Source organism: Hordeum vulgare, unplaced genomic scaffold (genome assembly GCF_904849725.1).
Source record: "Hordeum vulgare subsp. vulgare unplaced genomic scaffold, MorexV3_pseudomolecules_assembly, whole genome shotgun sequence".
Taxonomy (NCBI): domain Eukaryota; kingdom Viridiplantae; phylum Streptophyta; class Magnoliopsida; order Poales; family Poaceae; genus Hordeum; species Hordeum vulgare.
The window spans coordinates 61,545-86,905 of NW_025422558.1; the positions used below are offsets into that span (position 1 = coordinate 61,545).

Below are 25,361 nucleotides of genomic sequence, written 5' to 3' on the forward strand. Positions count from 1 at the left end.
AAAAAGTTTAGTCTAGTTAATTGTTTAACTACTTATATTAAATTAAGTATTAATTAAGTATTAGTCTAGTGCCGTATCCCTTACTATATTTACCCTTCCTTTGCATCCCCCTCAAAAAAAGAGGGCGCTCCGGAGGCAGAAATAGAACTAGCCAACAGAGCCCCAAAATTGGGTATTAACTGAGACAAACAACGGGCAAACTGTTTTTAAAAGGAAGGGAGAGGTAGACTGTCCCTTTCATTTCATTTTTATTTTCTGCAAGGTAGGGAGAAGCCTTGCGCCTTCTTTTTGTGAAGGCAAGTGGCTTCGCAAATTGCTCAATTTTGCCCTCTAGGGCCCGGAACTAATGAATAAAAAAGGGTTGGATACGCCCCTCTACCATATCTAGAGAAATAGAATACTCCTTTTATAGAGACTGCTAAGTGCGGAGACGGGAATCGAACCCGTGACCTCAAGGTTATGAGCCTCGTGAGCTACCAAACTGCTCTACTCCGCTCTGTAGTACCAGAAACTGGTGGACAAAAAAGGCTTGAATACAAGCCTTTAACATGTCTAGACAAATAGAATACTCCTTTTATACAGAATGGAGCGGGTAGCGGGAATCGAACCCGCATCGTTAGCTTGGAAGGCTAGGGGTTATAGTCGACGTTGGTTGATTATTTTTAACGTCTCTAATTCAAAACCGAACATGAAATTTTGATTTCATTCGGCTCCTTTATGGATATTCTCACCACTTAACATCTATGTCAGCTTTTCTATTTGAATGGAACCAAAGCTCTCTGCTTTCTAGATGATCCTTATAGAGTAGGAGATAGAAATTCTATCTAAATCCATCTAATCTACTTACTTCGTTCCCTAATTTCATTCAAGAGATCCTGAGGAAAAGAATTGGGTTTCCACCGAGCTGAAACAATATGCGGATGGTTCTAGTAAACCAAAACTATCGTTTTTTAGCTATTTGGCTTCCTTATCCTTTAACAAAAGAAGATTTAGTTACGATTGGAAATCAACTTTTTTGTATCTTCATCCATAGATCCTTTACTCATATTTTCAAAATTGGAATACTTAAATCCAATGCAAAATTATGCTTCGCGACTCTGTACTCATATCATAATCCAATTTTTATTTTGGATGCAATTTAAATTAGTTTTTGGGTACAAATCGCCAGAATGTATATTCTTCCTCAATATGCTATTGAGAGGAAAAGGATTTAATCCTTTATAAGAACTAAAGTTTTCATCGGAATATAAAAAAAAACTTAAGGATGCCTTAAGTATATCATTTCAAATTCAGTTATTAATAGAACGAATCACACTTTTACCACTAAACTATACCCGCTACATTGTATATTATGGTATAAATGGTACCCTTTGTCAAGGATAGCCATTTGACAAGGAGGCTAATTCCCCCTTATTGAATCAGATGGAGAAGGTTCATGACACTGAGCCATTGGTACTTCTACTTCGATCGCGCGCCTTTACTTTAGGATTTAGATAGCCCCTCTCCCTCTGGTCTGTAAAATAAATCTCTTCTTACCCTGCTAATAGCGCCTGAACCAAATGTATTTATTTTGATTAGGATCCTATCCTATTCTACGGTTACGACTACAATAATCATTATTTACTTTGCGAGGACGTAAGTGTGCCAGACTGCTAAATTGTTTTATTATTCCTACAATATAAACTAGGGGATATAGGGGGTAACACTGTCCCTATAAATTCCTTTTTTCCTTTTCTTTTTTGTCCAGAATTGAACAAAAAAGAAATTATAGAAGATGTTTTCTTCCCCCATTAAGTCCGAGCCATAGAGTAAGAGTGAGATGAGTTTTCCAAATTCATCATAGACTTTCCCTATGGCTTGATAGAAGTAAGAAGCAAAGAGTTGTAACTTAAAGAGTCGTAACTTAAAGAAAAAAACGGACAGGGCTGACAGATTTACCTGATGTAAAGAAGATCCTAAAAGTCTATGATTAGTCGACTCTCTCCATTTAACACTTTCCTCTCTCTCCTTTTTTCCACTGACTCAATGCTAGTTTATTAGATTCTTGTTTAAAAGAATCAAAAAAGTTCAATAGAACTAAGAACACATAAAAAATAGCATAGAGGATCAAGGCCATTACCAAAAGTTCCTCCCAAGGATCCTATCCTATTGGGTATCTGTTCCCTGCCTTTTCCCGCTAGGATTGGAAATCTTATATTTTCCATATACCATTGAATCCTTGGGGTTCCAGAATCCGCCTATTTTACTAGCCTTCGGAAACGGAAAACCATGAACCAAGAAGAGTTGGGTATGTTTTTTTTTCTTAATTTTATTTTGAGCTCTCAAGATATCAATACATATACAATCTATACATAATGTCTCTCTCTATATCTCTATATATTATATATATATAATATGTACATTATGCAGTAGACCCATAATGGGAAATCAAAGTGGCAAATTTTTGAATTAAATAAAAAGCCCTTTTAACTCAGTGGTAGAGTAATGCCATGGTAAGGCATAAGTCATCGGTTCAAATCCGATAAAGGGCTTTTTAAATTAGTGGTAGAGTAATCTCGTGCTAAGACGTAAGTCATTGGTTCGAATCTGATAGAGTACTTTTCTACTAAATTGATTCGCTTTTTTCTTTGTTTTTGAAGCTTTCTCTTTAGAGAATTTTATGACTTAGTGCGGGATGAATGCATTTTTGGTCTGAACACTAAATGAAGCACGGAATGGAAATAAAAAAAAAATTGGACTCTTTTTCATCTTATCTTAGATCAATAAAATAACTACCTGTACTGAACTAATCTAGAATCCCTTTTAGTAATCCATTCTTATTCTATACATTTAAAATGAATTTCCCTAAAAGGTAGAGGATGATCCATGAATTAATCTAACCATCAACTAAAAAAATCCTAGATGAAAACATAGCAGAAAAGTTAGAAAAACTCTTTGCTTTGGATCTAGTTATACTTTTCGAGTATATTGACAATTCAAAAAAACTGCTCATACTATGATTATAGTATAATCACGAGCGGTTGTATATGGCCCTATCGTCTAGTGATGCCCCTATCGTCTAGTGGTTCAGGACATCTCTCTTTCAAGGAGGCAGCGGGGATTCGACTTCCCCTGGGGGTAGGGAGTATTATGAAAGGAGGTTAATCATAGATTAGCAAAAACCCTAGAATAAATTCTTCCTGGGTCGATGCCCGAGTGGTTAATGGGGACGGACTGTAAATTCGTTGACAATGTCTACGCTGGTTCAAATCCAGCTCGGCCCAAAAATCTAGGGCTTCGTGAATATGAACTAAATCCTTTTGTTTTTCTCCCATAAAATAAAATGTCTGATCTATAGAAATAAAAGAGAAATAAAAAAGGGGATTTTTTTTTCTAATCCATATCTCTCTCATTCCTTTCTTACAAACAAAAGAGTTTTTCTTGTTGAAGGGTGGATTATTATCCATTTTTAGTGATAAAAAATCACGACATACTAGTTATGTCACTCTCACTATACCCACGTATAATATAATATTAATATGTGGGTATGTAGTATATGATTCGTCTATTTCTTAGAGTACGACAGACGAATCGAATCTTCTTATGGTTCTATTTAAGAATGGGTATGCCATACACCCCGCGGGGATTGTAGTTCAATTGGTCAGAGCACCGCCCTGTCAAGGCGGAAGCTGCGGGTTCGAGCCCCGTCAGTCCCGAACTAGGGTTCAATGAATGGAGAAATTCATATTTCCTTTTTCCATGAAAAAAAAGGGGCAGGGAGCAAGATCAAATACCCATAGGGCACCCTTACTTCACTTTTTTATTTTGCATCTCTCATTAAAGAGGGAGGGAAGGAGTATAGGAATTTTTTTCACTACTCCCGATCGATAAAGATAAAGAAAGACACACATACGATATGTGGATTAGTAGAATTTTAGGATATTACTCTATCTTTCTTTATGATGATACCATCCTCATCTTAATTTCCTATTCCACTGTTATGGAATAGAGTACCGGTATTTTACCGGAATCCATACATAAATTGTATTCCCTTTTTATTTCAGACCTCTTTTCCCCATCTCACTTCTACTGCTTATTTGGATGTCTATGTGACCCATAGAAAGTTGCTCATATAATACATACATAATTGTATGTATAACTATAAGAAAAAGGAAGAGAAATTGTATAAGATTAAGAAAGCTCGTGGGTTAGAGATATAGAAAAGAAAAAGTAGAAAAAAAAGGATTAAAAAAGAGGGAATTCCTAATCCAATCAAAAAACCCATTTTGGTCTTAGTATGGATATAGGATCTTCCTATGTTATACTATATAACTCTCATCCATGAATTGATTTGATAGATCCGATATTCATAATATTGAATTGATTCAGTATTATCAGAATGCAAGCCCTACCCTTGAATTTACAAGATACCCCTTTTTCCTCTCCATGGGATTACATCCCGAGTTATTGTGAAAATAAAAAATAAAGAGGTTATGGAAGTCAATATTCTCGCATTTATTGCTACTGCACTGTTCATTCTAATTCCTACTTCTTTTTTACTTATTATTTATGTAAAAACAGTCAGCCAAAATAATTAAGTGGAATTCCAATTAATCATTGAAGAAATGAAAAAGGGATTAAATAAAAAAAATCCAAGTCTTAAATGAAAGGATCTGGTTGGAATCTTAAAGTGTGGTAGAAAGAACTACATATAGTTTTTTCTACGACACTTTAGAGTCTTTCTATTATATTATCTTTGAATCTACATAGAATAGATTAGTAGATTGAAATAGTTAAGTAGTCTAATTCAATTTCTTTTTTCATTGCATCCACTTAATTTCAATCAGGTCAAAATAAAAAAATCGAAGACAATTCTTGACCAAAGAATCCATGGAAGGAAAGAAAAATAATATAAGAATAGACTATAGTAAAAAGTAAAAGGAAAAAACCAGCGAATCTTTCATGCTTAAATATCCCGCGAGATGCTTCAAAAGAGAATAAAAATTATTCTAAGAATAAAGAAAGAGTATAAAACAAATGGAAAATGTGTGATATGCCGTGAATAGTTCCGTGGAAGAAAGTCTAATTTTCTTATGTATAGAACTTTTTTTAACCATTAGTCATTTCTAGTAGAAATTCTTAATTGGTATAATGGCTCTTTCTTACAATACAAGAGTTTCTTACAGGAGTGAAACAAAACTAAAGAAAAAGATTAAAGAATAACGTTTGACAAAATAATTAATGCAAAACGATCAATTAAAAAAAGAATTGATACAACAATTTGATTACTTAATCAATTAGTAGTATCGTATCCCTAGAGTCCACTCCTTCCCCATACTACTAGTGAAAGAGAAAATGTAAAGACTACCATTAAAGCAGCCCAAGCGAGACTTACTATATCCATCTAAATTATGTCTCCTATTTCTATGAAGGGATTATTCTACTATTGATCAATAATCATAGTGGAATCAAGGGTACAGAGTCAAAAAGGGCTTCTGCCCTAAGGCCATGGATCAATCAGTTCAAGGAATTTACTCCTAACAAATTCTTATAGGAATTCTTGTAGAATTAGAGAGCATTAAAAATACGATACTATAAAGCCCTTTTTTCCTTACCTTAAAAAAGAAAGAGTACGGGAATGATGTCCTGAATAGAAGAAGCGGGAATAGGAAGATTTTTTATTCCTTTTGTTACTCTAGTGTATGTAGGTCACATAAGATGTACGATAAAAAAATGTATGATAATTAGGAAGTCTTGATATTCTTTCGTGGAGTCCCTTCTGGAATCTTAGATTGAAAAAGAGAAGAATGCCCCTTAGGGACCTTTCTTTGGATACCAAGATTTCTGACATCTTATCCTCGTATTTAAAAATTCTCAAATCGAATCAATTAAGAACCAATTCAAATTCATATAATAAAAGAATAAGGAAACACTACCTCACCCCTATTGATAACCATTTTGGCCACTACCGCCAAAACAAACCCTAACCCTAGTTTAAGGATAGAACTATGGTATGGTTTCTCTAAACCCAGTATCGGCAGGCTTAGTTACTCTCTTGCCCGAACTTATGCGAAGTAAAAATTGATTGAATTCGATCAGTACTAGAAAACCTAAGTATTTTATTGATCAGGCGGCACCCAGATTTGAACTGGGGATAAAGGATTTGCAGTCCCCTGCCTTACCGCTTGGCCATGCCGCCAAAAAATCCGATCGAAAATCTAGAAAACAGCAAGTATTCATCCACGTTTTCTTACGAAAAGCCCCTTTCTTTTATTTTGAATATAATTAAACTTACTTTTTTCCAATCTTTTTCAAAAAAGATACTCCTGCTTTTTTTGATCCAGTTTCGATTATTCTCCTCGATAGATTCTATCTTAAAACATACATTGCTAACACAATAAAACTTCCCATTTCTTTCTATTGAGATGAAAAAGAAGAAAAGTGGATTTCTAGTCACAGGCTGCAAAATTCAGAACAAATTGGAACCATTAACTAGAATTCTCTTTCTTTTTTGAATTGCAGTAGTGAACTACTCTTAAATCGGTATTATCTCCCCCCCTTCAATTTCAATGGCATAATAAAATATTATGGCTTTATGCTTAATCCGTGTATAGGTGAACTTTAGGTCCGAGCAGCATTATTATCCAAAGATCCCCTTTATGTACATATCTCTATGGGGAATCGTGCTTTAATTTTTCAAAGTATTAAATTAAATATCTTGAATAAAAAAAGGAAATTTGCTCTGATATTAGAGTATAACCTGACTATCTTGGCCTACCCAAGTGAAATTACGATAAAAGAAAAGCATGGATATGGGGAGAGGTGGATAATTAGATTGGCATGTACTTAAAAAAGGGACTTACTTTATTTTAGAATTCCACAATGAAATACTTAATTTTCTAGCAATTATACTACTCCGATCCGAAATAAAAAAGAACCCTCAAATTATTTTTAGAAATTAAAGTAAGCACGCTATTCTAAATCGAAGTAAAGTAAAACTTTCTAGTGTATTATATTACGGCTTTATTACATTCATAGAAAGGGGATAAAATGAGAAATCTTTGCCATTCAATCTGATTAGAATATTATAAAGTATAAGTGGCATAATTTTTTTTGTAGGAATATTTTAGCAATTCATTTTCATTTCATTTGTACCCCTGGTAAACTAGAATTTTCGTCGAAATGGTCTCTATTCATATGTATGAAATACATATATGAAATACGTATGTGGAGTTCCCTAGAATTTCATGTGATTCAGTAAACAGAATATAGATTCCATGATTGCTAGATCAATCCGTAGGGATTGATGAAGAGTGAGCTGATAATGGAATTTTTCTTTGATAAACAGGAAACTTAAGATTAAGATGCTCCGGAATGGAAACGAGGGAATGTCCACAATACCCGGATTTAGTCAGATCCAATTCGAGGGATTTTTTAGGTTCATTAATCAAGCCTTGGCAGAAGAACTTGACAAGTTTCCAACAATTAAAGATCCAGATCACGAAATTGCATTTCAATTATTTGCGAAAGGATATCAATTGCTAGAACCCTCGATAAAAGAAAGAGATGCTGTGTATGAATCACTCACCTATTCTTCCGAATTATATGTATCTGCGAGATTAATTTTTGGTTTCGATGTGCAAAAGCAAACCATTTCTATCGGAAACATTCCTATAATGAATTCCTTAGGAACCTTTATTATAAATGGAATATACCGAATTGTGATCAATCAAATATTGCTAAGTCCTGGTATTTACTACCGCTCGGAATTAGATCATAAGGGAATTTCTATCTACACCGGGACTATAATATCAGATTGGGGAGGGAGATCGGAATTAGCAATTGATAAAAAAGAAAGGATATGGGCTCGCGTGAGTAGAAAACAAAAGATATCTATTCTAGTTCTATCATCAGCTATGGGTTCGAATCTAAGAGAAATTCTAGATAATGTTTCCTACCCTGAAATTTTCTTGTCTTTCCCGAATGCTAAGGAGAAGAAGAGGATTGAGTCAAAAGAAAAAGCTATTTTGGAGTTTTATCAACAATTTGCTTGTGTAGGTGGGGACCTGGTATTTTCGGAGTCCTTATGCGAGGAATTACAAAAGAAATTTTTTCAACAAAAATGTGAATTAGGAAGGATTGGTCGACGAAATATGAATCGGAGACTTAATCTTGATATACCTCAGAACAATACATTCTTGTTACCACGAGATGTATTGGCCGCTACGGATCATTTGATTGGAATGAAATTTGGAACGGGTATACTTGACGATGACGATATGAATCACTTGAAAAATAAACGTATTCGTTCGGTTGCGGATCTGTTACAAGATCAATTCGGATTGGCTCTTGGTCGTTTACAACATGCAGTTCAAAAAACTATTCGTAGAGTATTCATACGTCAATCGAAACCGACTCCCCAAACTTTGGTAACTCCAACTTCAACTTCAATTTTATTAATAACTACTTATGAGACCTTTTTTGGCACATACCCATTATCTCAAGTTTTTGATCAAACGAATCCATTGACACAAACTGTTCATGGGCGAAAAGTGAGTTGTTTAGGTCCTGGAGGGTTGACGGGGAGAACCGCAAGTTTTCGGAGCCGAGATATTCATCCGAGTCACTATGGGCGTATTTGTCCAATTGACACGTCTGAAGGAATCAATGTTGGACTTACTGGATCCTTAGCAATTCATGCGAGAATTGATCACTTGTGGGGATCTATAGAGAGTCCGTTTTATGAAATATCTGCTGAGAAAGCAAAAGAAAAAAAAGAGAGACAGGTGGTTTATCTATCACCAAATAGAGATGAGTATTATATGATAGCAGCAGGAAATTCTTTGTCCTTGAATCAAGGTATTCAGGAAGAACAGGTTGTTCCAGCTAGATACCGCCAAGAATTCTTGACTATTGCATGGGAACAGATTCATGTTAGAAGTATTTTTCCTTTCCAATATTTTTCTATTGGGGGTTCTCTCATTCCTTTTATTGAGCACAATGATGCGAATCGGGCTTTAATGAGTTCTAATATGCAGCGCCAAGCAGTTCCACTTTCTCGGTCCGAGAAATGCATTGTTGGAACTGGATTGGAACGCCAAACAGCTCTAGATTCGAGGGTTTCCGTTATAGCCGAACGCGAGGGAAAGATCATTTCTACTGATAGTCATAAGATACTTTTATCAAGTAGTGGGAAGACTATAAGTATTCCTTTAGTTAACCACCGTCGCTCTAACAAAAATACTTGTATGCACCAAAAACCTCGGGTTCCACGGGGTAAATCCATTAAAAAAGGACAAATTTTAGCAGAAGGAGCTGCTACAGTTGGGGGGGAACTTGCTTTAGGAAAAAACGTATTAGTAGCTTATATGCCATGGGAAGGTTACAATTTTGAAGACGCAGTACTAATTAGCGAACGTTTGGTATATGAGGATATTTATACCTCTTTTCACATCCGGAAATATGAAATTCAGACGGATACGACAAGCCAGGGCTCCGCTGAAAAAATCACTAAAGAAATACCACATCTAGAAGAACATTTACTCCGCAATTTGGACAAAAATGGAGTTGTTAGGTTGGGATCCTGGGTAGAAACTGGTGATATTTTAGTAGGTAAATTAACGCCTCAGATAGCGAGCGAATCATCATATATCGCAGAAGCTGGATTATTACGGGCCATATTCGGCCTTGAGGTTTCCACTTCAAAAGAAACTTCTCTGAAATTACCTATAGGTGGAAGAGGGCGCGTTATCGATGTGAAATGGATCCAAAGGGACCCCCTCGACATAATGGTTCGTGTATATTTTACAGAAACGTGAAATCAAAGTTGGGGATAAAGTAGCCGGAAGACATGGGAATAAAGGGATCATTTCCAAAATTTTGCCTAGGCAAGATATGCCCTATTTGCAAGATGGAACACCCGTTGATATGGTCTTCAATCCCTTAGGAGTACCCTCCCGAATGAATGTGGGACAAATATTTGAAAGCTCGCTCGGATTAGCGGGGGATCTGCTAAAGAAACATTATAGAATAGCACCCTTTGATGAGAGATATGAGCAAGAGGCTTCAAGAAAACTTGTGTTTTCAGAATTATATGAAGCCAGTAAAGAAACAAAAAATCCATGGGTATTTGAACCCGAGTACCCGGGAAAAAGCAGAATATTTGATGGAAGAACAGGCGACCCCTTTGAGCAACCTGTTCTAATAGGGAAGTCCTATATCTTAAAATTAATTCATCAAGTTGATGAGAAAATTCATGGGCGTTCTACTGGGCCCTACTCACTTGTTACACAACAACCGGTTAGAGGAAGAGCCAAGCAAGGGGGACAACGAGTAGGAGAAATGGAAGTTTGGGCTTTAGAAGGATTTGGTGTTGCTCATATTTTACAAGAGATACTTACTTATAAATCTGACCATCTTATAGCTCGCCAAGAAATACTTAATGCTACGATCTGGGGAAAAAGAATACCTAATCATGAGGATCCTCCAGAATCTTTTCGAGTGCTCGTTCGAGAACTACGATCTTTGGCTCTAGAACTGAATCATTTCCTTGTATCTGAAAAGAACTTCCAGGTTAATAGGGAGGAAGTTTGATCGGAATAAATATAAATTCTTTTCTTATTTCTATTTTATGATTGACCAATATAAACATCAACAACTTCAAATTGGACTCGTTTCCCCTCAACAAATAAAGGCTTGGGCTAACAAAAACCTACCTAATGGAGAAGCCGTTGGCGAAGTCACAAGGCCCTCTACTTTTCATTATAAAACCGATAAACCAGAAAAAGATGGATTGTTTTGCGAAAGAATCTTTGGACCCATAAAAAGCGGGATTTGCGGTTGTGGCAATTCTCGAGCGAGCGGAGCTGAAAACGAAGACGAAAGATTTTGCCAAAAATGCGGGGTAGAATTTGTGGATTCTCGGATACGAAGATATCAAATGGGATACATCAAACTCGCATGTCCCGTGACTCATGTGTGGTATTTGAAAGGTCTTCCTAGTTATATCGCGAATCTTTTAGATAAACCTCTTAAGAAGTTGGAGGGCCTAGTATACGGCGATTTCTCTTTTGCTAGGCCCAGCACTAAAAAACCCACTTTTTTACGATTACGAGGTTTATTCGAAGAGGAAATTGCATCCTGTAACCACAGCATTTCTCCCTTTTTTTCTACCCCAGGCTTTGCAACATTTCGAAATCGGGAAATTGCGACAGGAGCAGGTGCTATTAGAGAACAATTAGCAGATTTGGATTTGCGAATTATTATAGAGAATTCTTTGGTCGAATGGAAGGAATTAGAAGACGAGGGGTATAGTGGAGATGAGTGGGAAGATAGAAAAAGACGAATAAGAAAAGTTTTTTTGATTAGACGCATGCAATTGGCGAAACATTTTATTCAAACAAATGTAGAACCAGAATGGATGGTTTTGTGCTTATTACCGGTTCTTCCTCCCGAATTGAGACCTATTGTTTATAGGTCTGGAGATAAAGTAGTGACTTCAGACATTAATGAACTTTATAAGAGAGTTATCCGTCGGAACAACAATCTTGCCTATCTATTAAAAAGAAGTGAATTAGCGCCAGCAGATTTAGTAATGTGCCAGGAAAAATTGGTACAAGAAGCCGTGGATACACTTCTTGATAGTGGGTCCCGCGGGCAACCGACGAGGGATGGTCACAATAAAGTATACAAATCACTTTCAGATGTAATTGAAGGTAAAGAGGGAAGGTTTCGCGAGACTCTGCTTGGGAAACGGGTCGATTACTCGGGGCGTTCTGTCATTGTTGTGGGTCCTTCGCTTTCATTACATCAATGTGGATTACCTCTAGAGATAGCAATAAAGCTTTTTCAGCTATTTGTAATTCGCGATTTAATCACGAAACGCGCCACTTCTAATGTCAGGATTGCTAAAAGGAAAATTTGGGAAAAGGAACCCATTGTATGGGAAATACTTCAAGAAGTTATGCGGGGACATCCTGTACTGTTAAATAGAGCACCTACTCTGCATAGATTAGGCATACAGGCCTTTCAACCCACTTTAGTAGAGGGGCGTACTATTTCTTTACACCCATTAGTGTGTAAGGGTTTCAATGCAGACTTTGATGGAGATCAAATGGCTGTTCATCTACCTTTATCCTTGGAAGCTCAGGCGGAAGCCCGTTTACTTATGTTTTCTCATATGAATCTCTTATCTCCTGCTATTGGGGATCCTATTTGCGTACCAACCCAAGACATGCTTATCGGGCTTTATGTATTAACAATTGGAAAGCGTCGAGGTATTTGTGCAAATAGATATAATAGTTTCAGAAACTATCCAAATTTAAAAGTCAATTACAATAATAATAATTCTAAGTATAGGAAAGATAAAGAACCCCATTTTTCTAGTTCTTATGATGCACTGGGAGCTTATAGACAAAAACTAATCAGTTTAGATAGTCCCTTGTGGCTACGATGGAACCTGGATCAACGCGTCATTGGGTCAAGAGAAGTTCCGATTGAAATTCAATATGAATCTTTGGGGACTTATCATGAGATTTATGCTCACTATCTAATAATGGGAAATAGAAAAAAAGAAATTCGTTCGATATACATTCGAACCACTCTTGGTCATATTTCTTTTTATAGAGAAATAGAGGAAGCCGTACAAGGATTTAGTCAGGCCTATTCATACACTACCTAAACAAGAAAGTTAGATTCGGCGATGCCCCTCCCCTTTGCTTTCGGGGGGCATTCCGATTTCCCTAGTATCATCATTATTTGCCACGCGAATCCAGATTGAGATTGAGGCAATTAAGTTAATTAAATTTTCGAATCACTGACTCAGGCCCATTGTCGAATCCTACTCAGCAATTGTCGAATCCTACTCAGCCGAAAAGGGGGTACTTATGTATGGCGGAACGGGCCAATCTGGTCTTTCATAATAAAGAGATAGACGGAACTGGTATGAAACGACTTATTAGCAGATTAATAGATCATTTTGGAATGGGATATACATCCCATATACTGGATCAACTAAAGACTCTGGGCTTCTATCAAGCCACTACTACATCGATTTCGTTAGGAATCGAGGATCTTTTAACAATACCCTCTAAGGGATGGTTAGTCCAAGACGCGGAACAACAGAGTTTTCTTTTGGAGAAACACTATTATTATGGGGCTGTACACGCGGTAGAAAAATTACGCCAATCTGTTGAGATATGGTATGCGACAAGTGAATATTTGAAACAAGAAATGAATTCAAATTTTCGGATAACGGATCCTTCTAATCCAGTCTATCTAATGTCTTTTTCAGGAGCCAGAGGAAATGCATCTCAAGTACACCAATTAGTAGGTATGAGAGGATTAATGTCGGACCCTCAAGGACAAATGATTGATTTACCTATTCAAAGCAATTTACGCGAGGGACTTTCTTTGACAGAATATATAATTTCCTGCTATGGAGCCCGCAAAGGGGTTGTAGATACTGCTGTACGAACAGCAGATGCTGGATATCTTACACGTAGACTTGTTGAAGTAGTTCAACATATTATTGTGCGTAGAAGAGATTGTGGTACTATCCGAGGTATTTCTGTAAGTCCTCAAAATGGGATGACGGAAAAACTTTTTGTCCAAACACTAATTGGTCGTGTATTAGCAGACGATATATATATCGGTTCACGATGCATTGCCGCGCGAAATCAAGATATTGGAATTGGATTAGTCAATCGATTCATAACTGCCTTTCGAGCACAACCATTTCGAGCACAACCAATATATATTAGAACCCCCTTTACTTGCCGAAGCACTTCTTGGATCTGTCAATTATGCTATGGCCGGAGTCCTACTCATAGTGATCTGGTGGAATTGGGAGAAGCCGTAGGTATTATTGCGGGTCAATCAATTGGGGAGCCAGGGACTCAACTAACATTAAGAACTTTTCATACTGGCGGAGTATTCACAGGGGGTACTGCCGACCTTGTACGATCCCCTTCGAATGGAAAAATCCAATTCAATGAGAATTTGGTTCACCCCACACGTACCCGTCATGGACAGCCTGCTTTTCTATGTTATATAGACTTGCATGTAACTATTCAGAGTCAAGATATTCTATATAGTGTGAATATTCCCTCAAAAAGCTTGATTCTAGTGCAAAATGATCAATATGTAAAATCTGAACAAGTAATTGCGGAGATTCGTGCCGGAACGTCCACTTTACATTTTAAAGAAAGGGTACAAAAGCATATTTATTCTGAATCAGACGGCGAAATGCACTGGAGTACTGATGTTTACCATGCGCCCGAATATCAATATGGTAATCTTCGTCGATTACCAAAAACAAGCCATTTATGGATATTATCCGTAAGTATGTGCAGATCCAGTATAGCGTCTTTTTCACTCCACAAGGATCAAGATCAAATGAATACTTATGGTAAAAAAGATAGGGAAATTCTTGATTATTCAACGTCGGATCGAATCATGTCCAATGGCCATTGGAATTTGATCTATCCTTCTATTTTTCAAGATAATTCAGATTTGTTGGCGAAAAAGCGAAGAAATAGGTTCGTCATTCCATTACAATATCATCAAGAACAAGAGAAAGAACTAATATCCTGTTTTGGGATTTCGATTGAAATCCCCTTTATGGGTGTTTTACGTAGAAATACTATTTTTGCTTATTTTGACGATCCCCGATACAGAAAAGATAAAAAGGGTTCAGGAATTGTTAAATTTAGATATAGGACCCTAGAAGAAGAATATAGGACTCGAGCGGAAGACTCAGAAGAGGAATATGAGACCCTAGAACACGAATACAGGACCCGAGAGGACGAATATGAAACCCTAGAAGAATCTAAATATGGAATCCTAGAAGACGAATACGAATATGAAACCCTAGAAAACGAATATGGGAGCCCAGAAAACAAATATGGGAACCCAGAGAACGAATATAGGACTTTAGAGAAAGACTCAGAAGAGGAATATGGGAACCCAGAGAGCAAATATAGGACCCAAGAGGACGAATATGGAACTTTAGAAGAAGACTCAGAAGACGAATATGGCAGCCCCGGGGAAAGCGGCGAGGAAAAATATGGTACTTTAGAGGAAGACTCAGAAGAAGACTCAGAGGACGAATACGAGAGCCCAGAGGAAGATTCCATCTTAAAAAAAGAGGGTTTGATTGAGCATCGAGGAACAAAAGAATTTAGTCTAAAATACCAAAAAGAAGTAGATCGGTTTTTTTTCATTCTTCAAGAACTTCATATCTTGCCGAGATCTTCATCCCTAAAGATACTTGACAATAGTATTATTGGAGTGGATACACAACTCACAAAAAATACAAGAAGTGGACTAGGCGGACTGGTCCGAGTGAAGAGAAAAAAAAGCCATACGGAACTCAAAATATTTTCCGGAGATATTCATTTTCCTGAAGAGGCAGATAAGATATTAGGTGGGTGTTTGATACCGCCAGAAAGACAAAAAAAAGATTCTAAGGAATCAAAAAAAAAGAAAAATTGGGTCTATGTTCAACGGAAAAAAATTCTCAAGAGCAAGGAAAAGTATTTTGTTTCCGTTCGCCCTACAGTGGCATATGAAATGGACGAAGGAAGAAATTTAGCAACACTTTTCCCGCAGGATCTCTTGCAAGAAGAAAATAATCTCCAAATTCGACTTGTCAATTTTATTTATCATGAAAATAGCAAGTTAACTCAAAGAATTTATCACACAAATAGTCAATTTGTTAGAACTTGCTTAGTAGTGAATTGGGAACAAGAAGAAAAAGAAAAGGCTGGTGCTTCCCTTGTTGAGGTAAGAGCAAATGATCTTATTCGCGATTTCCTAAGAATTGAGTTAGTCAAGTCCACTATTTCGTATACACGAAAAAGGTATGATAGGACAAGTGGAGGACCGACTCCCCATAATAGGTTAGATCGCGCCAATAGCAATTCTTTTTATTCCAAGGCGAAGATTGAATCACTTAGCCAACATCAAGAAGCTATTGGCACTTTGTTGAATCGAAATAAAGAATACCAATCTTTGATGATTTTGTCGGCATCCAACTGTTCTCGAATTGGTTTATTCAAGAATTCAAAACATCCCAATGCGATAAAAGAATGGAATCCTAGAATTCCTATTCTAGAAATTTTTGGGCCCTTAGGGGCTATTGTAGCTAGTATATCGCATTTTTCTTCATCTTACTATTTACTAACGCATAATAAAATCCTGCTAAAAAAATATTTGTTCGTTGACAATTTGAAACAAACCTTCCAAGTACTTCAAGAACTTAAATACTCTTTAATAGATGAAAATAAAAGGATTTCCAATTTCGATAGTAACATAATGTTGGATCCATTCCTTTTGAATTGTCACTTTGTCCATCATGATTCTTGGGAAGAGACATTGGCAATAATTCACCTTGGACAATTTATTTGTGAAAATGTATGTCTATTTAAATCGCACATAAAAAAATCTGGTCAAATTTTCAGTGTAAATATGGATTCCTTTGTTATAAGAGCAGCTAAACCTTATTTGGCCACTACAGGAGCAACTGTTAATGGTCATTATGGAGAAATCCTTTACAAGGGAGATAGGTTAGTTACGTTTATATATGAAAAATCGAGATCTAGTGACATAACGCAAGGTCTTCCAAAAGTGGAACAAATCTTTGAAGCGCGTTCAATTGATTCATTATCCCCCAATCTCGAAAGGAGAATTGAGGATTGGAATGAGCGTATACCAAGAATTCTTGGGGTCCCTTGGGGATTCTTGATTGGAGCTGAGCTAACCATAGCCCAAAGTCGTATTTCTTTGGTTAATAAAATCCAAAAGGTTTATCGATCCCAAGGGGTACAGATCCATAATAGACATATAGAGATTATTATACGCCAAGTAACATCAAAAGTGCGGGTTTCCGAAGATGGAATGTCTAATGTTTTTTCGCCTGGGGAATTAATCGGACTATTGCGAGCGGAACGAGCAGGGCGAGCTTTGGATGAATCGATCTATTATCGGGCAATCTTATTGGGAATAACAAGGGCTTCCCTGAATACCCAAAGTTTCATATCTGAAGCAAGTTTTCAAGAAACTGCTCGAGTTTTAGCAAAAGCTGCCCTACGAGGTCGCATTGATTGGTTGAAAGGCTTGAAAGAAAACGTAGTTCTGGGGGGGATTATACCTGTTGGTACCGGATTCCAAAAATTTGTGCATCGTTCCCCACAAGACAAGAACCTTTATTTCGAAATAAAAAAAAAAAATCTATTCGCGTCGGAAATGAGAGATTTTTTGTTTCTCCATACAGAATTAGTTTCTTCAGATTCTGACGTAACAAACAATTTTTATGAGACATAAAAACCCCCATTTAACATTTAACCCTAAGGATACATAAAACATATTTTTTACTTTACTAGACTTTTGAACTTAGAACACTAACAGGTTAAATTTTAGATTTTTAAGATTTTTATTTTAATAAGTAAAACAAGTCAGTTAATTCATTAAATTAAGGTTTTGTTTATACCATGTATCAATGTATCAATGGCCAACTCTTAGTACAAGGTTCTCTCAGAACAATTATTATTTTATTTATTTCAAGCTATTTCGGATCTTTCTTAATCTTCAAAAAGAAATAAATTCCGTAATGGAATGTTAGGATGAAAAAAAAAGGAAGTGTGGAAAAAATGACAAGAAGATATTGGAACATTAATTTGAAAGAGATGATAGAAGCAGGAGTTCATTTTGGTCATGGTATTAAGAAATGGAATCCTAAAATGGCCCCTTACATTTCGGCAAAGCGTAAAGGTACTCATATTATAAATCTCGCTAGAACGGCCCGTTTTTTATCAGAAGCTTGTGATTTAGTTTTTGATGCAGCAAGTCAGGGAAAAAGTTTCTTAATTGTTGGTACCAAAAAAAGAGCAACAGATTTAGTAGCATCAGCTGCAATAAGGGCTCGTTGTCATTATGTTAATAAAAAGTGGTTCAGTGGTATGTTAACGAATTGGTCGATTACGAAAACTAGACTTTCTCAATTTAGAGACTTAAGAGCGGAAGAAAAAATGGGAAAATTCCACCATCTCCCAAAAAGAGATGTGGCAATCTTGAAGAGAAAATTATCTACCTTACAAAGGTATCTCGGCGGGATCAAATATATGACGAGATTGCCAGACATTGTGATCGTCCTTGATCAGCAAAAAGAGTATATAGCTCTTCGGGAATGTGCCATTTTGGGAATTCCTACTATTTCTTTAGTCGATACAAATTGTGACCCGGATCTCGCGAATATATCGATTCCAGCCAACGATGACACTATGACTTCAATTCGATTGATTCTTAACAAATTAGTATTTTCAATTTGTGAGGGCCGTTCTCTCTATATAAGAAATCGTTGATTAAGAATATATAGTGAATTCTTGGACAACTGCGTAGATTTATGGAATGACTTACTATATCTTTTTTTGCATAGAATTTGTTTTGCATAGAAAAAAGAAGGGGAATATTGATATATATTAGAGGGTATTGATATATATTATGATCTGATGTGCTTTCTTGGTATCCTAAATATCAAATTAATAGTTCAAGTTGCTGAGTTGAGAAAGAGATGGTTGAATCAAAAGAATTCCTTTTTTGAAGTTCAATTTTTATCAGAGGACAATATGAATATTATACCTTGTTCCATTAAAACACTCAAGGGGTTATACGATATATCGGGTGTAGAAGTAGGCCAACACTTCTATTGGCAAATAGGAGGTTTTCAAATTCATGCCCAGGTACTCATCACTTCTTGGGTCGTAATTACTATCTTGCTAGGTTCAGTTGTCATAGCTGTTCGGAATCCACAAACCATCCCGACCGACGGGCAGAATTTTTTTGAATATGTCCTTGAGTTTATTCGAGACTTGAGCAAAACTCAGATTGGAGAAGAATATGGTCCCTGGGTTCCCTTTATTGGAACTATGTTCCTTTTTATTTTTGTTTCAAATTGGTCGGGTGCTCTTTTACCTTGGAAAATTATAGAGTTACCCCATGGGGAATTAGCAGCGCCCACGAATGATATAAATACTACTGTTGCTTTAGCTTTACTCACGTCAGCGGCATATTTTTATGCTGGTCTTAGCAAAAAAGGATTGAGCTATTTCGAGAAATATATTAAACCAACCCCAATCCTTTTACCAATTAACATCCTAGAAGATTTCACAAAACCATTATCGCTTAGCTTTCGACTTTTCGGGAATATATTGGCGGATGAATTAGTCGTTGTTGTTCTTGTTTCTTTAGTCCCCTTAGTAATCCCTATACCGGTCATGTTTCTTGGATTATTTACAAGCGGTATTCAAGCTCTTATTTTTGCAACATTAGCCGCAGCCTATATAGGTGAATCCATGGAGGGTCATCATTGAATTGACTAGTTTTGGAATATAGTATTTTTTTTTTCAGCTTAGCTCAATTCATGCATGGTTCCAGATAATCTGCTTGGTTGCAATAGTTAGAAATGCGTATGAATATATAGCCTAGAGTTGTAGGAGAGAGAATAGAATAGACTATATTATGGAATTTTCAAAGTATATATGCATTAAGGAGGGTGGAGTCAGGCTAGATCTATACTATAATAAATATCCTTAATATCTATAAGTGGAGTCCTCTTTTATGCGGGTTTCCACTTTAAGCAATGATTTTAGAATCCGATTCAATAGAAAATGAGAAAATATGCAAACAAAATAGAAGAAACAAATGTATATAGGATATTGATATTATATTATATATTCCTAGGTTAGATTCATTATCTAATCCGATATATGGATATAGAATTCCCTTCTATGTAGTTCGGACAATTCACATTTCAATTTGATTTCAATTTGTACTTTTTAGTTACTTTACTTCTCCCCAATAGAGCTTAGAAGTAAGAATTTTTTGGTTGATTGTATCCTTAACCATTTCTTTTTTTTTGACACGAGGAACTACTCACCATGAATCCACTAATTGCTGCTGCTTCTGTTATTGCTGCTGGATTGGCCGTAGGGCTTGCTTCTATTGGACCTGGAGTTGGTCAAGGTACTGCTGCAGGACAAGCTGTAGAAGGTATTGCGAGACAGCCAGAAGCAGAAGGTAAAATACGAGGTACTTTATTGCTTAGTCTAGCTTTTATGGAAGCTTTAACAATTTATGGACTAGTTGTGGCACTAGCGCTTTTATTTGCGAACCCTTTTGTTTAATCCTAAAAAAAAAAGTTCTTTCGATTTCGATTAGATACTTTTTTCTTTTTTTAGTAAATTGGTATTTGCTTCCGCAATTCCAATTATATCAATACTTTATTTAATTTACTCCTATTTATTACTCCTGGAATTATCTATTTATCGGGACAGATAATACCGCATTCTAGGAAGGGCTGAGTTGAGTATGATTAATTTAGAAGATATGCTCGCCTTCTTATTTCCCGTCCTTAGTTTAGGAAAGTGGAAAGTTTTTTCCTTTTATTTTAGGAATTTTGGGAACGGAACATTTCAACAAAGGAAGCCTTTCACCGGTCAAACAAGACCTAAGACTTAATCTAAAAGAAATTACTAGATTGAATCTATTTGCATTAAAAAAACCGATCAAAAAAGGGCGAGCGAAGTAAGTGATCGAAAAACTTTGTTCTTTGTTCGTCCTATCTATAAGAGGAGAGCATATGAAAAATGTAACCCATTCTTTCGTTTTTTTAGCTCACTGGCCATCCGCTGGCAGTTTCGGGCTTAATACCGATATTTTAGCAACAAATCTAATAAATCTAACTGTAGTGGTTGGTGTTTTGATTTTTTTTGGAAAGGGAGTGTGTGCGAGTTGTCTATTTCAAGAATAGATTGGATCTATCCGGCTGCACTTTAGAATATTTTTTAGTATTTTTCGGATAAATAAGAAAAGGGTGCACGATCTCGACGAATTACTTCTGAATAAATTCAGAAATCATATGGAAGAACCATAGCATTTCGCGACTCATTGGTAAATCAATTTTGATTCTCTATAAACCAAGAATGTGAGACCATTAACACGGTTAAAGCTAAACTGCTTGAAGTCCAGGCAAAAAGAGGTACTCTTTCTACAACTATATTAGTATTAGTACCGAATTTAAACGGGAAATAGCTAATGTAAAATTTATCTGATATAGAACACTCATATCGATAAAATGGTTTGAACTATTTACTAGAAAAAAAAAGAAGGGGCACCCTGCCCTTTTTTAACCAATGCCGAATCGACGACCTATGTATAAAAAAGAGAAATTTTTTGGATTTGAAGAAAAAAAAAAAAGAATTCTATTAATTTTCATTTTCCATTTATTTAGTTAGTTTTTCTTAATGAAATTGAAATTATTAACTAAAGGGCAAATATAAATAAAGAAACAACTTTGCTGACCATGATATATTTTTATCTAGGCGGAAGAGTCCTCTTAATATTTATCTAGTCTTATATAGGTTTCGGTATATTGAAATATAAACATAAAAAATAAGATAGAGGATAGGCTCATTACTTATACTTAAAAAAAGATATGGAAATTGCTATAGCAAAAAAAGAAAAAAAGGAGCGTGAGAGCCAAATGAATCGAAAGATTCATGTTTGGTTCGGGAAGAGATCATAAAAGTTGTAAACTTACAAAATAATCTACTTTCATTAAAAGATTTATTAGATAATCGAAAACAGAGGATCTTGAGTACTATTCGAAATTCAGAAGAATTGCGTAGAGGGACCATTGAGCAACTCGAAAAAGCTCGGATTCGATTACAGAAAGTCGAACTAGAAGCGGATGAGTATCGAATGAATGGATACTCTGAGATAGAACGAGAAAAAGCAAATTTGATTAATGCTACTTCTATTAGTTTGGAACAATTAGAAAAGTCTAAAAACGAAACCCTTTATTTTGAAAAACAAAGGGCAATGAATCAGGTCCGACAGCGGGTTTTCCAACAGGCCGTACAAGGAGCTCTAGGAACTCTGAATAGTTGTTTGAATACCGAGTTACATTTCCGTACGATTCGTGCTAATATTGGCATTCTCGGGTCCCTGGAATGGAAGAGATAATTAAATTAATTAGGCCTTGAACTTCTACTTTCGTTTAGAATTTAGGCATTATTTTTCCCCTTGCTTTCGAAAAAAGAGTCAAGAAACACTAATGGCAACCCTTCGAGTCGACGAAATTCATAAAATTCTCCGCGAACGTATTGAACAATATAATAGGAAAGTAGGGATTGAGAATATAGGTCGCGTAGTTCAAGTGGGGGATGGGATTGCTCGTATTATAGGTCTTGGTGAAATAATGTCGGGTGAATTAGTCCAATTTGCAGAAGGTACTAGGGGTATTGCTCTGAATTTGGAATCCAAAAATGTTGGGATTGTATTAATGGGCGATGGGTTGATGATACAAGAGGGCAGTTTTGTAAAAGCAACAGGAAGAATTGCTCAGATACCCGTGAGTGAGGCTTACTTGGGTCGTGTTGTAAATGCTCTGGCTAAACCTATTGATGGGAAAGGCGAAATTATAGCTTCCGAATCTCGCTTAATTGAATCTCCTGCTCCAAGTATAATTTCCAGGCGTTCCGTATACGAACCTCTTCAAACAGGGCTTATTGCTATCGATTCGATGATTCCTATAGGGCGCGGTCAGCGAGAGTTAATTATTGGGGACAGACAGACTGGCAAAACAGCAGTAGCTACAGATACAATTCTCAATCAAAAAGGGCAAGGTGTAATATGTGTTTATGTAGCTATCGGTCAAAGAGCATCCTCCGTAGCTCAAGTAGTAACTACTTTCCATGAGGAGGGGGCCATGGAATACACTATTGTAGTAGCTGAAATGGCGGATTCACCTGCTACATTACAATACCTCGCTCCTTATACGGGAGCAGCCCTGGCTGAGTATTTTATGTACCGCGAACGGCATACTTTAATAATTTATGATGATCTCTCCAAACAGGCACAAGCTTATCGCCAAATGTCCCTTCTATTAAGAAGACCTCCCGGCCGTGAGGCTTATCCAGGGGATGTTTTTTATTTGCATTCACGCCTTTTAGAAAGAGCCGCTAAATTAAATTCTCTTTTAGGCGAAGGAAGTATGACCGCTTTACCAATAGTTGAGACTCAATCTGGAGACGTTTCCGCCTATATTCCTACTAATGTAATCTCCATTACAGATGGACAAATATTCTTATCGGCGGATCTATTCAATGCCGGAATTCGACCCGCTATTAATGTGGGTATTTCTGTTTCCAGAGTAGGATCCGCGGCTCAAATTAAAGCCATGAAACAAGTAGCTGGCAAATCAAAATTGGAACTAGCTCAATTCGCAGAGTTACAAGCCTTTGCACAATTCGCCTCTGCTCTCGATAAAACAAGTCAGAATCAATTGGCAAGGGGTCGACGATTAAGGGAATTGCTTAAACAATCCCAGGCAAATCCTCTCCCAGTGGAAGAGCAGATAGCTACTATTTATACCGGAACAAGAGGATATCTTGATTCGTTAGAAATCGAACAGGTAAATAAATTTCTGGATGAGTTACGTAAACACCTAAAAGATACTAAACCTCAATTCCAAGAAATTATATCTTCTAGCAAGACATTCACCGAGCAAGCGGAAATCCTTTTGAAGGAAGCTATTCAGGAACAGCTGGAACGGTTTTCCCTTCAGTAACAAATAAATTTGGCATATCTACTCTTGTTATTTTGCATGTCTACTCTTGTTATTTGAATCATGCAAAAAAGTTTTCTTTGTTTTTAGTTTAGTATAGTTATTTAAAGAATAGATAGAAATAAGATTGCGTCCAATAGGATTTGAACCTATACCAAAGGTTTAGAAGACCTCTGTCCTATCCATTAGACAATGGACGCTTTTCTTTCGTATTTTATTCTTTCTTTTATTCTTTCTTTTATTTGTTGTCTTCTTCCGAGAAAAAACTGTTAGACCAAAACTCTTTTAGGAAATCAAAAAATCCAGATACAAATGGATGATGTATATATCATGCATATATCATTAAAGAAGGAGTATGGGGCCGGTAGTGGGAATCGAACCCGCAACCCCAAGGTTATGAGACTTATGAGCTACCAAACTGCTCTATACTCTTAAACTAAAGAGGGGTAACTAGTGGATAAAAGAGGGTTCGATACGTCCCTCTACCATATCTATACAAATAGAATAGTCCATTTATACAGAATGGTAAAGAGGGCTCCTCTATGATTATCAATTCCAGAAATCCATACAAATACGAAAGGGTATTTTATCCTTACCAACTGGATCTTGTTGCACCCGGTAATAAACATTCATAAACCATTTCTCGAAGTACGTGTCCGGATAGCCCAAAATGTCGATAGTTAGCTCTAGGTCTTCCGGTCAAAAAACAACGTCGATGAAGGCGTGTAGGTGCACTATTACGCGGTAGGGATTGCAATTTTTCTCGCATTTTCGTTTTTTCACTCAAACTCAAGGGAGAAACTTTGCTTCTTATCTTTTTTTTTAAAGATTGACGAATCAAATGATATTTCTGTTCTAATTTCTGCCGCTTCTTCTCCCTCTGAATCAAACTCTTTTTTGCCATAATGTGCCGTTGCTATTATTATCAAGTATACGGTTCTAATCCTAGATGGAAAAATAAATAGAAAAAGAAATTTAAGAAGGCGGATCCTCCCTCTCTATCAAGAGTAATGAACTAGGTGCTGATACAGTACAAAAAAACAAACTAAATTAACCAAACTTGCCTGATGTTGAGGCAATCAAGAAAGCTGCATAAGTGAATATATAACCCACGGAAAAGTGAGCTAATCCAACCAATCTTGCTTGCACAATGGAAAGAGCCACAGGCTTATCTCTCCAGCGAATTAAATTAGCTAAAGGTGTGCGTTCATGAGCCCATGCTAAAGTCTCAATTAATTCCTGCCAATACCCCCGCCAAGAAATTAAGAACATAAATCCAGTAGCCCAAACAAGATGTCCAAATAAGAACATCCAAGCCCATACCGATAAACTATTCATCCCAAAAGGATTATATCCATTGATAAGTTGTGAAGAGTTTAACCATAGGTAATCTCTTAACCATCCCATCAAATAAGTGGAGGATTCATTAAATTGTGAAACGTTGCCCTGCCATAATGTGATATGTTTCCAATGCCAATAAAAAGTAACCCACCCAATGGTATTTAACATCCAGAAAACTGCCAAATAAAATGCGTCCCAAGCAGAAATATCACAAGTACCGCCGCGCCCTGGGCCGTCACAAGGAAAACTATACCCAAAATCCTTTTTATCCGGCATTAATTTGGAACCGCGTGCGTCTAAAGCGCCCTTTACTAAAATCAATGTAGTTGTATGCAAACCTAGAGCAATAGCATGATGAACCAAGAAATCCCCAGGTCCTATTGTTAAGAAAAGCGAATTACTATTCTCATTAACAGCA

At 36.5% G+C, this 25,361-nt stretch overlaps 6 non-coding genes and 1 pseudogene across 7 annotated transcripts; 4 read left to right on the forward strand and 3 right to left on the reverse strand.

Moving 5' to 3' along the window:
• Positions 1-78: 78 nt before the first annotated feature.
• Positions 79-17,999, forward strand: LOC123419999 (annotated as a pseudogene). The gene has a single exon (XR_006618805.1). The product of XR_006618805.1 is annotated as a DNA-directed RNA polymerase subunit beta-like (transcript).
• On the reverse strand, positions 423-496 carry TRNAM-CAU. The gene has a single exon. It is a non-coding gene; the product is annotated as a tRNA-Met (tRNA).
• Positions 2,460-2,531, forward strand: TRNAT-GGU. Its single transcript has one exon. It is a non-coding gene; the product is annotated as a tRNA-Thr (tRNA).
• On the forward strand, positions 3,182-3,263 carry TRNAY-GUA. The gene has a single exon. It is a non-coding gene; the product is annotated as a tRNA-Tyr (tRNA).
• On the forward strand, positions 3,622-3,695 carry TRNAD-GUC. The gene has a single exon. It is a non-coding gene; the product is annotated as a tRNA-Asp (tRNA).
• Positions 6,108-6,178, reverse strand: TRNAC-GCA. The gene has a single exon. It is a non-coding gene; the product is annotated as a tRNA-Cys (tRNA).
• A 5,731-nt stretch (positions 18,000-23,730) lies between the features above and the next one.
• TRNAR-UCU lies at positions 23,731-23,802 on the reverse strand. Its single transcript has one exon. It is a non-coding gene; the product is annotated as a tRNA-Arg (tRNA).
• Positions 23,803-25,361: the final 1,559 nt, after the last annotated feature.